This window comes from Heptranchias perlo, chromosome 16 (assembly GCF_035084215.1).
Source record: "Heptranchias perlo isolate sHepPer1 chromosome 16, sHepPer1.hap1, whole genome shotgun sequence".
Lineage (NCBI taxonomy): Eukaryota > Metazoa > Chordata > Chondrichthyes > Hexanchiformes > Hexanchidae > Heptranchias > Heptranchias perlo.
In genome coordinates this window covers 61,557,413-61,573,336 of record NC_090340.1, presented here as the reverse complement: position 1 = coordinate 61,573,336, position 15,924 = coordinate 61,557,413, and the positions used below count along the sequence as shown (strand labels likewise).

Below are 15,924 nucleotides of genomic sequence, written 5' to 3'. Positions count from 1 at the left end.
ATTCAGCCCCTCGAACCTGTTCTGCCATTCAATTAGATCATGACTGATCTGTACCTTAACTCCATCCACCCGCCTTGATTCCCAAACCTTAATCCCCTTACCCAACAAAAATCTATCAATCTCAGTTTTGAAATTTTCAATTGACCCCCAGCCTCAACAGGGGGAGAGAGTTCCAGACTTCCACTCCCCTTTGTGTGAATTAGTGCTTCCTGACATCACCCCCTGAAGGGCCGAGCTCTAATTTTAAGGTTATGCCCCCTTGTTCTGGACTCCCTTACTTCAAGAAAAGAAAATGGGCCGAGGTTTAGAGGGCGGAGGGCTGCCGATTGGCAATCATCCTCTTACCACTGGGCAATAAAAGTTAAAATTAACACCTATTTCTCAGTAACTCGACTTAGATTGTACTAAGCACCATACTGGGTTTACATGTTTGTCCAAACCTTGACAAAAAATAACTATATTGCAGTGCCCTTTGATATTTCTAATTGGTAGCACTCCCACCACTGAGTCAGAAGGTTTGAGCCACATTCCAGGGATATGAACACAACAAGTGCAGCACTGAGGGAGTGCTGCACTGCCGCAGATGCACCTCAACACCTCCTAACTGCTAGGGCAATGGCTGGCTGTGGTGAAACACTACAAGTAGCCGGGTTTCGCAACTCATGTCCTGAGTTAGAATTGAATATTGCAGCCCCCGTGAGGAAATACCAGTTGAGTTAAACTCAACTTTCTCAATAATCCATTAAAATTTGTGAGTCACAAAAATCCCATTAGACCTGGTACCCGCAAGTTAGATGTATTTTCCTTCCAAAAGTTCCCTTTACCTGAGAATCTCTGCTGTTGGAGATTGTACGAATGTTCTTTTAGTGTTTTCGCTCTCTTCCCAGGGAGAGCAGTGTGAGGATTCGCAGGCTGATTAACAGTCTGATAGGCCGTGATGTGAACGCTCCTTCTATGGCCATAACCTTTACACCAGCTGATGGTCGGGAGGGGGGGGTGGGGTGGGGTTAGTCCTATACGGCAGGAGGGTTATGGGCTCCCACAACCCATACCCACCAGCCATAAGTATCCTGCAGGACGTTAACCCAGAATTCAGAGCTGGAGCTCCAGTCTCCACTCGCCAGGACTGTCTGGAGAAGGGATCAAACGCTGCACCTTGTGACTCTGAGGCGGGAATGCTACCACTGAGCCAAAGGCTTGCTCATTATAAGAATGAACTTGATATATAAATATAGAACCCATGTGAGTTGGTGTTATCCCTTTTTTTTTCATGTGGGCAGGATTGCACCCTCCAGATGACCCACCAAAGACTGGCTTTCTGTTTCTGTCCCTCTTTGATCATTAAAGAGGTTCAACCACATCAGTGGAGGAGCCTCGAAGTGTTTACATCAGTCTCCAGTTTCTCCAGAATGAACTACGGGCCATTCACACAGTCCATGTTTATATAGCAACTCCGATTTCCACAGACAAAAATTCCTACAGCACTTGTAATGAATGTTTTCTTTTGCCAGTGCTGAGGTTGAGGCTTGGCCAGGCTCAGCCCAGTCTGTCACCAATGAATCACCAACCCTGATTCCCCTTCGGCTCGTCGGACCAGACATTTATTGAAGGGCACAAGCATTACATGCCGAATCCTTTCATCTTGTGAAATGAAGCTGTCTGTTTAAAAGTCGCTCGAGGAGCAGTTAAAATGCTGCCCGCTCATTGGCTAACCTCATCCTCAATGAACCGACCCACGGGCGGCCATGAACCAGATAGACCGAGTAGCTTCACATCGATAGCGAAGAAACTGGTGGAGACCCTAATAAAGGATAACAGTGATGAACGCTTAGGAAGGTATGGACTAATTGAGGACAGTCAATACGCCTACATTAAAACAGTGACTACACTTCAAAAGTTGTAAGGCACTGTGGCACGTCCTGAGATCATGAAAGGCGCTTTATAAATGCAAGTTCTTTCTTTCTTTCATTCTCATGCTTGACTTATTTTATTCCTGAGCATAGTCTGCTACATCTTGCAGGTCTAAGAGAGATACCTTTGCTCGTACCTTTTTTTAAGTGTAATATATCAGCTTTATTCTCAGTAATAATACAGACACACATACAGAAACGCTGGGAAAGAGCTGTTTTTCCTTTTGAATATCTCCCCACAGGGAGCTGCACCGTTCCCAGAGACGCTGCAATACTGGGTCGATGCGTGGAGTGGACGGAGCCAAGCCCCTGTTCCATCTCCCTGTTCCAAAAATCAATTTAATGTATGGTCCCCAGATAGGGGGCGTATCAGATATTAAACTGATAAGAACAGATTTTTTTTTCAAAAGATATACTTTATTCATAAAATTTGCAGCAGTACATACAATACAGTTCTCATATTACGTTCCAAACGTACACAATACAGATTATGCAATTTGCAGGTTACATCAAGTACAGTTCAATGAAACACATTGGACATAATTACAGTTCATGACACTCTAGGGTGCCTCATTGCATCACAATCAATACAGGTGATTCATTACAGATACATTACAGATTTATTACAGGTACATTACATCAATTTGAATTTTACATTCTGCTCGAGGGGGTTTTTATTCCTACCTCCTCTGCTTTCTGCCCTTCAGCTATCCTTGTACACATGGTGTCTTTTGTACTATGGGCCTTAATCTTTGCAACAAGTCTCTTAAGTGGCACTGTTACAATTGTAGGCTTTTGCCCAGATATTTCTTATGTGCTGAGAAACAAGAATTTGAGGAAATTACTGAGTGATAGACAAGGGAAATGTAGTGGATGTGATATGTTTGAAAGAACAAACCTGCATTAATATCGCGGCTTTCACCACTGCGCGACATTTAATAAACATTTATTACAAGTGCGTTACAGCCAATGAAATGCTTTTGAAGTGTTGTCACTGTTGTAATGTTTGGAAACGCAGCAGCCAATTTGTGCACAGCAAGATCCCACAAACAGGAATGAGATAAATGACCTGTCAAACTGTTTCAGTGATGTTGGTTGAGGGATAAATATTGGCCAGGACTCCGGGGAGAACTCCTTCAAAATAGTGTCATGGGATCTTTTAACACCACCTGAGAGGGCAGACGGCACCTCGTTTAAACGTCTCATCTGAACGATGGCACCTCCGACAGTGCAGCGCTCCCCCAGTACTGCACTGGAGGGTCAGCCTGGATTATGTGCTCAAGTCTTTGGAGTGAGAAGGAGAGAGAAAGGGAGAGAGAAAAGATCACGACAAAGAGTGAGAAAGGTTAGAGGCACGAGGTGAGAGAAGGATCATCCATCAAATGGCAAGCTACTTCGTGCACGTCCAGAGGTGCGCGTGAGGCATAGAACAGCCTCAAACTCTCTGCGTAATTACCCTTATTTTGGGTTGGGATCTCTCTTCAACTTCAAGAGCGAGATACCAGGGGAGGTCTATGGATCTAATCCATCGAGTGGTCTCATTGTTCACGGAGGAATACCCTCATTGACAAATGTAAGGAATCTTACAACACCAGGTTATAGTCCAACTGTTTTATTTGAAAATCACAAGCTTTCGGAGGCTTTCTCCTTCGTCAGGTGAGCGAGTCAGGTCACCTGACGAAGGAGAAAGCCTCCGAAAGCTTGTGATTTTCAAATAAAACAGTTGGACTATAACCTGGTGTTGTAAGATTCCTTACATTTGTCAACCCCAGTCCATCACCGGCATCTCCACCTCATTGACAATAACAACTTACATTTCTATAATGTCTTTAACGTAGTAAAACGTCCCAAGGCATTTCACAGGAGCGACTATCAAGCAAAATTTGACACTGAGCTGCATAAGAAAATATTAGGACAGGTGACCAAAAGCTTAGTCGTAGAGGTAGGTTTTAAGGAGCGTCTTAAAGGAGGAGAGAGGCGGAGAGGTTTAGGGAGGGAATTCCAGAGCTTAGGGCCTAGGCAGCTGAAGGCACGGCCGCCAATGGTGGAGTGATGAAAATCAGGGATGTGCAAGAGGCCAGAATTGGAGGAGCGCAGAGATCTCGGAGGGTTGTAGGGCTGGAGAAGGGAAAGCATATAAAAATAGAGCTACTTTGGTGCAAGGACTAAATCTATCCTTGCTTGCTTGTGTTGTAAATGGTTTAGACATACTTTAGACCCCAAAAAACACAGTATCCAGATGTTAATGAATGAGGATGCTGTCTCACTGAATTCCCAGATGACATTTCAATAACTTTCCATTCATCACAGTAATTACATTCCCACAAAAATCTTTAAATTGTCATTCTTACTCACGAAAGATATTATGTCTGATTAAGTTGAGTTGATAAAGAACGTATCGCCGATAGCCGGCTTGCAAATTAATTTAAAGATTTGGAGTAATCTACTTATACATAATTACCTAATACTTAAAGTTTTTAGAACGTGAGAAAAGAACAGATGAGCGAAAGCAGAACGAAATCAAGAAGATAGATGATGAGGAGAAAATTCTCATTCCTAGCATGTGGGGGCAGGGGATTGAGTGCTGGGAGTGTATGTCGAGAACTTGGGTGTGTTCATAGAATCATAGTATCATAGCACGTTACAGCACAGAAGGAGGCCATTCGGCCCATTGTGTCTATGCCGGCTCTTTGAAAGAGCTATCCAATTAGTCCCACTCCCCTGCTCTTTCCCCATAGCCCTGGCAAATTTTTTTCACCTTCAAGTGTTTATCCAATTCCCTTTGGAAAGTTATTATTGAATCTGCTTCCACCGCCCTTTCAGGCAGCGAGTTCCAGATCATAACAATTCTTTGCTTAAAAAATGTTTCCTCGTGTCGCCTCGGGTTCGTTTTGCCAATCACCTCAATTCCCAGTAACCTGGTCCTAAATTCCCAATATGTGCTCCTGATGCTCAGAACTCTGCAATAGGAGTGCGAAAGGTGGAATTTTATCTCCGAATGTGAAGAGCCCACTAGATAGTTTTCACCATTTCTTGCTCTCCTTATCTCTGCTGTTGGAACGCCCCTGCTCTCCTTCGAAAATTATCAAGGGATCTTTTACCCTCTGTGCACTGTGGTAAAGCAACTATTAATCTGACTGGGGTCCCAGGACACCGGGGAGAACTCGCCTGCTGTTCTTCAAAATAGTGCCATGGGATCTTTTACATCCACCCAAGAGGGCAGACAGAACCTCGGTTTGATGTCTCATCCGAAAGACGGCACTGCCGACAGTGCAGCACTCCCTCGGTACTGCACTACGAGTGTCAGCCTGGATGTTGTGCTCAAGTCTCTGGAGTGGGGCTTGAACCCACAACTGTCTAACTGAGAGGCGAGAGTGAACCTATTGAGCCTATCACATCTCTCAACAATGCCTCGTGTTTCACACAATTCCTTACTTCTTTGGACCATAGCGACAGCTGCTGCTTAGGCAAACATAGCACTTGTTTGCGCGCAGCACGATCCCAGAAACAGCAAAGAGATAACCGACTGGTTTATCTTGTCTCAGGTGACATTGGTTGAGGGAGGGATGTCGGCCAGGACACCAAGAGACCTCTGCTCCTCTGGATGAGCAGTGTCATGGGTTCTCTTTAATATCCCTGTTACAAACAAGCAGACTGCTTAACGTCTCTTCCAAAGGACACCACAGTTAGAGTTTTGGAGTTTTCTTCAACTCTTTTTACTTTAACCATAAATATTTTTTTTTTGCGTTGCTGCTTGTCAGAGAGTGCTTTCATTCGCTCAGATGTCGAGGTAAATTTGTAGCATGCCCAGGGATCGTACAGAAAAGCTAATCTATTTTGTTTTGGCTTCCTGGTTTTCTTGTGTGTGCTCACATAATCTACCAACACTTCATGAGTTGGCAGAATTACTAGACTGCGATTTAGGCTTTAACTAAGTAAAAAAAATGAACTGCAGCAGTAACACATTATATTTTACTGTAGTTTTTAAGCTGAACTAAATCCTCAATTAAATAAAAAAAACACGATTGCTTCGTTATGTACATAATATTCTCCCGTGAATTTATTTTCTCACCATTCACAGACCCTCTCAGGCCTATATCTTACTCGGGGGGGGTGATTTCAACGTAGGGCGATAGTGTCAAATCGCCGATATCGGAAAGGAAAATCGCGAGAGGTGCATAACGGGTGCCCGATCAGATATCGCCCATTTCACACTGTCGCTAAAAATAAAAATTTCTCCTGAGGTTTCAGGCGGAACTCCCTAATTCAAAACAAACAGGCTGAGAAACACTTCCTAAAAACAAAACAACCGGGATCAAGATAAATTAAATAACTTATGGGGGAGTCCAAAACTAGAGGTCAAAATATAAAATAGTCTCTAATAAATCCAATAGGGAATTCAGGAGAAACTTCTTTACCCAGAGAGTGGTGAGAATGTGGAACTCGCTCCCACAAGGAGTAGATGAGGCAAATAGCGTAGATACATTTAAGGGGAAGCTCGATAAACACATGAGGGAGAAAGGAATAGAAGGATATGCTGACAGGGTGAGATGAAGAGGGGTGGGAGGAGGCTGGTGTGCAGGTTAAACATTGGCATAGACCTGTTGGGCCGAATGGCCTGTTTCTGTGCTGTTTATTTTATATAAAATTTTTAAAAAATCCCTTTTAATTCAAGGTCAGTGTATCAGATCAATGTATTCCGATAATTATCATTCCGTCATTGAAATATACAAGGAGCAATATTTCCTTCCAACATGTGGAAAGTGGGGGATTCCAGTGGAGTCACATTACAACAGAGACGTAGAGGACTATTGTCTAACATTTCCCAAACCATTTGCACCTACTCTGCGATTCACAAAATCAATTTTTTTCCTACTTAGTGGAGATTTATGAGTAAACAAAATGGAGCCCGCCACTCAGGAAGTTGTAGAGTGCTCATCTTAGATTCAGGCATCCAATATCATGGAATACAACCCATCCCTGACGAGGATATACGTGTAATGTGCTTGGAGCGAAGAGGGGGGAAAAAAAACCCTTCACTTATCTTGAAGAGTTCTCCCAACTCGAGCGGATGAAAGTTTCTCATTTGTCAGAAAACTTTGAAATGTAGGCCTGACAAGAGACTGGCTTGGCGAATGATGTCATGTGCCCCTGTTGAAATTCGACAGCGTCTGCAGAGCAACGTGAAGACTCCGGCAAAGAGAGAGAATTCCAATTAGGCAACGCAGAAGGACATCTCGATTTAAAAAAAAATTAATGTTTTTGCCTCTTGAACATCCCCGATTTTAATCGCTCCACCATTGGCGGCCGTGCCTTCAGCTGCCTAGGCCCTAAGCTCTGGAATTCCCTCCCTAAACCTCTCTGCCTCTCTCCTCATTTAAGACGCTCCCTCTTTGACCAAGCTTTCTGTCACCTGTCCTAATATCTGCTTATGTGGCTCGGTGTCAAATTTTGTTTGATAATCGCTTCTGTGAAGCGCCTTGGGACGTTTTATTATGTTAAAGGTGCTATATAAATGCAAGCTGTTGTTGTTGTTGTTGTTGTTGTTGTTGTTGTTGTTGTAAACGGGCTTTGACTAATCTAGCACATCTCAAATGGAACTCTCACCTTCTCCTTCATTGCTAAAAGATGCCTCCCAGATGCTCAGTTTCCTCTTTTGTACCAAATGCTCATTTTCTCCTCAGTTAATTGTTCACTAAGCCTAAGTGTGTCTGCAATTTGAACTCTGCTGCCATATCTGAGGAGGTCCGTCTACCACCTATGATAATCCTGGGAAGGTTACAAGAAAAACCTTGTAGTCTAGTAGGTGATCCCTCTCTGACTTCTGACCTCTCTGTGTGACCTTTCTTTTCTCCCTCCCTCTCTCTCCTCTCTCAATCTCTCTTTCTCCTCTCTCAATCTCTCTCTCAATCTCTCTCTTTCTTTCTCTCTGTGTCTCTCTCCTCTCCCTCTCAATCTCTCACTCTCTCTCAATCGAGTCTAGTAGGTGATTCTTCTCTGACCTCTATGGGACCCTTCTTTTCTCTTTCCCTCAATCTCTCTCTCTATTATTTCAATACTAACATGGTCAGTGCTCCTCTATCTTTTCTTCCTTGTTCCTTCTTTCTGAAATATTCCACCATTTAAGACGCTGTGCCTCATCCCTGTATCCTCACTATGTTGAAATCGTTGTCATCGCGCTCTCTCTGACTCATTGTTTCCCAGGAGACCAAAAGTGTGGAACCCCTTCCCTATCCTTAGGAGCATAGGATCAGGAGTAGGCCATTCAGCCCTTCAAGCCTGCTCCGCCATTCAATTAGATCATGGCTGATCTGTACCTCAACTCCATTTAACCACCTTAGCTCCGTATCCCTCGATACCCTTACCCAACAAAAATCAATGGATCTCAGTCTTGAAAAACTCCAATTGACCCCCAGCATCCACAGCCTTTTGGGGGAGCGAATTCTAGATTTCCACCACCCTTTGTGTGAAGAAGTGGTTCCTGATTTCCCTCCTGAATGGCTTAGCTCTAATTTTAAGATTGTGTCCCCTCATTCTTGATTCCCCCAACAGAGGAAATAGTTTCTCCGTATCTACCCGAGCAAATCCTTTTAACATTTTAAACACCTCGATCAGATCACCCCTCATCCTTCTATACGCAAGGGGATATAAGCCAAGGTCACAAATAGGAACTCAGCTCCTGGATTGGGGCCCGAACCCACAATCTTCTGACTCAGGCAAGAGCAACTACAGACTGAGCCGAGCATAAAATGCTCCTTTCTCCTCATAATCTACATAGAATGCTCGAAATGACTCACCAGCACAGTGCATCTGTACATGTGTCAGCAACCAATCAAATTATACCCCATCTAGCTGGTAAAATTGGGTCCAACTGTGTCATTGGGGTTAATCCTGGCACCAGTGATTTCAGAGGCATAATGCAACCCTCTTCAGCAGTCGGGTTTCATTGGGCATTTCTAATGACTGGTACAAAAAATAATTGAAAAGGCTAATGGAATGTTGGCCTTTACCTGAAGGGGGCTGGAATACAAAGGAATGGAAGTTATGCTACAGTTATATAAAGCTCTGACGCTGTCGGGTGTTTCCGATCGTGTGAGGGACGTTCAGCCTCGCTGGTCACAACCGAACTCACTTATTTACGGTCGAAGGTCTGGGCTTACCCTTAGGAATCACACTGAAAGATGATGGGTAATGCAATCGAGACAGGTTTCAGATTTTGAATAGTAAAAGTATGTTTAATATGTACAGCAGATCTCAATATGGCAAAACCGATGCTACCGTTCCAATAGGACTACAAACAAATAGATTACTTCCCCTTGGACTTCTTAAACTAAGCCCCTCCGTGTTCCCTTACTCACGGCTGTTAACTCCCAACACTACACTGCCGAGGTTTGGTCAGGACATACAGAGGGAACTCTCCACACGGCTGTGAGTTGAGTATTCTGCAGGCTGCGGTTGAAATTCTCATCCTGCTGACTTTGGCTGCCGGGTCGTGTCTTCTACGATCGAAGTCCTTGGGGCCGTACCCGTTCCTTGGGGCAAGCGACTTCCTTTGGTCCTGGTTGTGGAGAGAGCAGCCTGCTCTGATCTTCTGATGTTGTAGAGCTGTGTGGCTGGTGTCCGTTTGACATCCACTGTTCGACCCCCTCCTTCCTGAGGCAGCAGCAGTTATACTGTTTTCTGGCCGATTTAGTCAGATGGTGCAAAATGCTACGATTGGTCCCTGGAGAGAAAGCTTTGTTTGAATGTGTATTATTTTCCTGCCTCTCATCTAGCTGGTTTTGGGGGACGATGGGAACTGCTGACCTTTACGTACTATATGAGGTGTGAACTGTTTTCAGATGGGTTCTGTTGTACCGACCGACTGACTCAATTATATCAACCTTAGCCAACTTGGAGCTGGCGATGATGTAAGGCAATGTCTCTGTTGGGTGGGGTGGATTTTAGGTTTTTTTTCGTTCATGGGATGTGGGCGTCGCTGGCGAGGCCGGCATTTATTGCCCATCCCTAATTGCCCCTTGAGAAGGTGGTGGGGAGCCGCCTTCTTGAACCGCTGCAGTCCGTGTGGTGACGGTTCTCCCACAGTTTGTCCTTTCTGGTCTGGGAACCTTGTTTTAAACAGAGTCCTTTTCGTAGCCATTTTCCCAAAACTGGGGTTTTCCCCTGGCGAATAAAATCTCGGATCAAAAAGGATAATCCTACAAAGCACAGCGTTCTGTTCTGGGCACCGCACCTCAGGAAGGATATACTGGCCTTGGAGGGGGTGCAGGGCAGATTCACCAGAATGATACCGAGGATAAAAGGGTTAAATTATGAGGACAGGTTGCATAGACTAGGCTTGCATTTCCTTGAATATAGACGAGTAAGGCGTGATCTCATTAAGGTGTTTAAGATGATTAAAGGATTTGATAGGGTAGAGAGAGGGAAACTATTTGCTCGGTGGGAATAACCTTAAAATTAGAGCTAGGCCGTTCAGGGGTGATGTCAGGAAGCACTTCTTCACACAAAGGCTAATGGAACTCTCTCCCTCAAAAAGCTGTTGAGGCCGGGGGTCAATTGGAAATTTCAAAACTGAGATCGATAGATTTTTGTTGGGTAAGGGGATTAAGGGTTACAGAACCATGGTGGATAAATAAAGGTAAGATACAGATCAGCCGTGATCCAATTGAATGACGGAATGGGCTGAATGACCCACTACTGTTCCTATGACGAAACTGTCAATGGCAGCAAAAGTAAGGGGGCGTTGGTTCTGCCATCTTAGCTCCGGCTCCGTGTGGGCTGAAAACTCAGCCTCCCCCATCCAGTCTGAGAGCTTTGCCCACCTGTGCATTCCATCAACGCAGATTTCACCCGGCTAGCCCGCATGGACCTGCCTCTAACATTGGCAAACAGCCCAGCAAGAACTGGTGAACTGCCGAACGTAACATCATTGAGGTAGCAAAAGCAGTGGAAAGAAAGAAAGAACTTGCATTTATATAGCGCCTTTCACGACCTCAATGCATCCCAAAACCAATGAAGTATTTTTGAAGTGCAGCTACTGTTGTAATGTAGGAAATGCAGCAGCCAATTTGCGCACAGCAAGGTCCCACAAACAGTAATGAAATAGTGACCAGATCATCTATTTTAGGTTTTGCCTGTGGGCGCTGGGGGTCAATCGAAATTTTCAAGACTGAGATCGATAGATTTTTGTTGGGTAAGGGTATCGAGGGATTGGGAGCAAAGGTGGGTAAATGGAGTTGAGTTACAGATCAGCCATGATCTAACTGAATGGCAGAGCAGGCTCGAGGGGCTAAACAGCCTACTCCTGTTCCCATATTCCTAGAGGAAACTATTCCATGCAGGTTATGAGAAAGGTACGGTCAGTGAGCCAAATCCCACTTGTTCAAAGTGAGGTGTGGAGAGTCACTCTCCAATGCAAAGCATGAACTCCTTCTGTGTCGCTCCAATGGTTGTAACTTCTCAATCTTGACATTTAATTTACGAATATAAATCACTTTGGAGGCTGGTTAAACCCTCTAATATAGCCTGAAACATGAGCTCGTTACATTCTTAAAGGAACAAATAAACCAGAGTTCAATTTGGAAACAGTAACTACATTTTCACAACAAAAAAAATAACTCCACGCTCAGTTGCCGAACTTCAATGAATGGTGATTTTTAAGCAAACGTACCGGGATTTCACTGCAAGGGTTTGGGCCTTAACTATTGAATTAAACATGTAAACGTATGATGAATAATTTGATCTGGGTGGACATGATTAGTGACAGCAATGAGATTCAATGTTCGCTGGACCATCTCAAAGACCGTTTATTTGGCCCTGTGTCAGTTAGTTAGGTTGCTCGTTTTTCGTTTGCCTATTTAATGGATTCAGCTCCGTATGCTTTTATTTACAAAGCGATCGCTCGCCCACAGTGCCTGACACAAACCTAATCACTACCTCCTTTTGTTTCTTTCCCCCTCCACAGAAAGGTTGCTGAGAGATGAGCTGCTGGCTCTCGCAGGGCGGTACCCCCTTTGATTGGAGCTCAATCACACTACACCAGGCTTTTACTTGTGGAGCTAAGACGCTCGTTCACTGAGGTTCAGCCCAACCCAAAGATGGGAGCAGTGACGGTCTTATGTTACCGCATTTTCTCTTTGTTCCTACATCGGCTGAACCCCATCGACTTGCCTGGATTGGGTGCAGCTGCAACAAGATACGAGAAGCTCGACACCATCCAGGACAAAGCAGCCCGCACGATCACCACCCCATCCACCACCTTGAACATTCACTCCCTTTACCATCGGCGCACAGTTACTGCAGTGTGTAATATCCATAGGATGCACTGCAACAACTCGCCAAGGCATCTTCGACAGAACCTCCCAAACCCGCGGCCTCCACCACCTAGACGGACATGGACAGCAGGTGCATGGGAACATCATCACCTCCAAATTCCCCTCCAAGTCACACACCATCTCGACTTGGACGTATGTCAGCCATTCTTTCATCATCGCAGGGTCAAAATCCTGGAACTCCCTACCTAACAGCACTGCAGGCGAACCTTCACCACATGGACTGCAGCGGTTCAAGAAGGCGGCTCACCACCACCTTCTCAAGGGGCAACTAGGGATGGGCAATAAATGCCGGCCTTGCCAGTGATGCCCACATCCCGAGAATGAATAATAAGAAAAAATCTTCAACGCCTTACAGGTTGGTGGGTACATGCACTGTCCAAAATTGCGATTTAGTTATACAGGCCAGGAAGGTCCAAAATTCAATCTGTGTTTCATAAGATAGTCTCAGCCAGCGTGTTGGTAATGGTGTATCATTTGGCCTAGAACCTTGGGCTGAGGATGGAGGAGGAAGTCGGCCAAGGTCCTTGCCTCTGACCAATGTCCGATGACTCCCGCTGGGATTTCCACATGCATGGACAGTGGGCTCAATCAGGACTCCTCCCATGACAGAAGAGCTGACTGAAAATCACTGTCGGGGCTCGCACATGAAGAATGGCCACTTGGGGCAAGGTATCAGAGGACAGTAGGTGGCCGTGAAATTGCAGCCTTACTTTTCCCCCTGTTTTCTGCCTTAAAGAGATAAAAGAGGGGAGCAAAAAAGAGATGATTCCAGGCATTCGGAATATAGGTTAGGGGGAACAGTTAAGAAAGTTGGGCCTGCCCTCCATGTATAAGGGAAGACTTTGAGGCATTGGGATCAATCCAAACAAGTTATTTGTTGTGGCAAAGAGTTTAAGGGGCTTATTTTAGTGCTATTGGTGGGTGGCAGGGTCCATGGAATCACGGGCACGTTGCCCTTAATTTTCTGTCCATCAATTTTAATGGACAGTAAGTTGTGAGCAGTACGTCCGAGTTTTCCTGGTACGTACGGCCCGAGGGCAAGTCTCCCCTCTGGCAGCGCTATTTGTAGAATTGGCCCTCAAATACCAAAGAGACACTATGAAAAATAGCTCATCTGCTGCTGAGACCCTTATCCATGCCTTTGTTACCTCCAGACTCGGCTATTCCAATGCTCTCCTGTCCGGCCTCCCACCTTGCAGGCTCCGTCAACTTGAGCTCATCCAAAACTCTGCTGCCCGTATCCTAACTCGCACCAAGTCCTGTTCATCCTTCACCCCTGTGCTCACTGACCTACATTGGCTTCCGGTCCGACAAAGCCTCAATTTTAAAATTCTGATCCTTGTGTTCAAATTCCTCCATGGTCTCGCCCCTCCCTATCTCTGTAATCTCCTCCTGTCTTACAACCCTCCGAGATCTCTGCGCTCCTCCAATTCTGGCCTCCTGTGCATCCCCGATTTTAATCGCTCCACCATTGGCGGCCATGCTTTCAGCTGCCTAGGCCCTAAGCTCTGGAATTCCCTCCCTAAACCTCTCCGTCTCTCTACCTCTCTTTCTTCACCTTTAAGACGCTCCTTAAAACCTACCAAGCTTTTGGTCACCTGTCCTAATACCTCCTTATGTGGCTCGGTGTCAAATTTTGTCTGATTACGCTTCTGTGAAGCACCTTGGGACGTTTTACTATGTTAAAGGTGCTATATAAATGCAAGTTGCTGTTGTTGTGGGCAGCCCCAGTTAAAGAGCTAGCACTGGTACAGGTCAATAGACCAAATGGCCTTCCTCTATAGAGTAAAATTGGATTGTATAAAGTTAAAAGTTTGTATAAGAAGGGAAGTCAGGTCTGCTCGAAGGGAATAGTGTGGTTGGACGAGTTACCAGGGAATCGCTCCGAAGCGAATGGTAAAAATGAATGGATTCCAGAGGCAATTCTACAGTTTTCCTAAGTTTTCTGAGTCTTGGAAAGCTTGTCCACAAGTGCTGCCAGGCAAGATTTCTTGACCCTGTCTATCAGAAATATGAGTGCCGATATCCGAGGAATCCTTGAACTGTGATCCAAAAGTCTATAGTTATTTATCCAGGGATCTTGAGGGACCTGGGTAGCTCATAATCTACCGATGGGAACACATTGGGGATGGCCATGATAGGGAGGAGCCTTTAATAGGAAGAGATGAACATGTAGGACATCTACTAAGCTAATTTACTGCGGGTAAGTGTGAAGTGATTCACTTTGGGAGAAACAACATGGAGAGGCAGTATAATCTAAACGGTACCATTTGAAGGGGACTGCAAGAGCAGAGGGACCTAGGGGTACATATTCACAAATCTTTGAAGGTGGCAGGGCAAGTTGATAAGCCAATTAAGAAAGCGATTGGGATACTTGGCTTTGTAAATAGGGCCATTGAATACACAAACTAGGAAGTCATACTGAACTGTTCCAAATCACTGGTTAGACCTCAGCCTTGGAAAGCATGTCCACAAGTGTTTCAATAGACGTTGTTGCCAGACAAGATATCTTGACCCTGTCTATCAGAAATATGAGAGCCATTATTCCAGGAATCCTCGAACTGTGATCCAAGAGTCTTGTGTCCAATTCTGGGCACCACACTTTAGGGAGGATGTCAAGGCCTGCGAGAGGGTGCAGAATAGGTTTACCGGGATGATACCAGGGATGAGGGACTTCAGTTATGTGGAGAGGTTGGAGAAGCTGGGATTGTACAGCTGAGAAGGTTAAGGGGAGATCTAATAGAGCTGTTCAAAATTATGAGCGATTTTGATCGAGCAAGTAGGGAGAGACTGCTTCCTCTGGTAATTGGGTCGGTAACCAGAGGTCACAGTTTTAAAATAATTGGCAAAAGAACTGGAGGGGAAATGAGGAGAAATATTTTAACATAGAGGGTTGTTAAGATCTGGAAAGCACTTGCTGAAAGGGTGGTGGAAGCAGATTCCATTGGAACTTTCAAAAGGCAATTGGACATGTACTTGAGGAGGACTAATTTGCAGGGCTATGGGGAAAAAGCTGGGGTGTGGGACTAAATTGGACGGCTCTTTCAAAGAGCCGGCACTGGCATGACAGGCCGAATGGCCTGCTTCTGTGCAGTAAGATTCAATGATTCTAAGTGGTTTTACATCTCACAAGTCTCAGCTGTCAGCTGTGGCTCAGTGGGTAGCAGTCCTGCCTCTGAGGTAGAAGGCTGTGGGTTAGAAGCCCCATTCTAGAGACTTGAGCACAAAATCCAGTCGTGATGCTCCAATGCAGTACTGAGGGAGTGCTGCACTGTTGGAGGTGCTGTCTTTCAGTTGAGATGTTACACCAAGGCCCTCTCCAATAGATGCATAAGATCCTATGGTACTATCTTGAAGAAGAGCAGGGAAGTTCTACCTGGTGTCCTGGGCCAATATTTATCCCTCAACCAACACCTCAAAATCAGATTATCTGGTTATTATCACATTGCTGTTTGTGGGATCTTGCTGTGTTCAAATTGGCTGCAGCAATCCTACATTACAACAGTGACTACACTTCAAAAGTACTTAATTGGTTGTAAAGTACGTTGGGGTGTCCTGAGGTTGTGAAAGGTACTACATAAAAGCAAGTTGTTTCTTCATTGGGGATAGCCATGATGGGGAGGAGCCTGTTGTAGGAAGAGACGAACATCCAGGACATTAAGCAAAGTGTTATACATCCC

At 45.1% G+C, this 15,924-nt stretch overlaps 1 pseudogene; it reads right to left on the bottom strand.

The window, feature by feature from the left end:
- Window positions 1-2,151: 2,151 nt before the first annotated feature.
- Window positions 2,152-2,324, bottom strand: LOC137333886 (U2 spliceosomal RNA; annotated as a pseudogene).
- Between the last annotated feature and the right edge of the window lie 13,600 nt (window positions 2,325-15,924).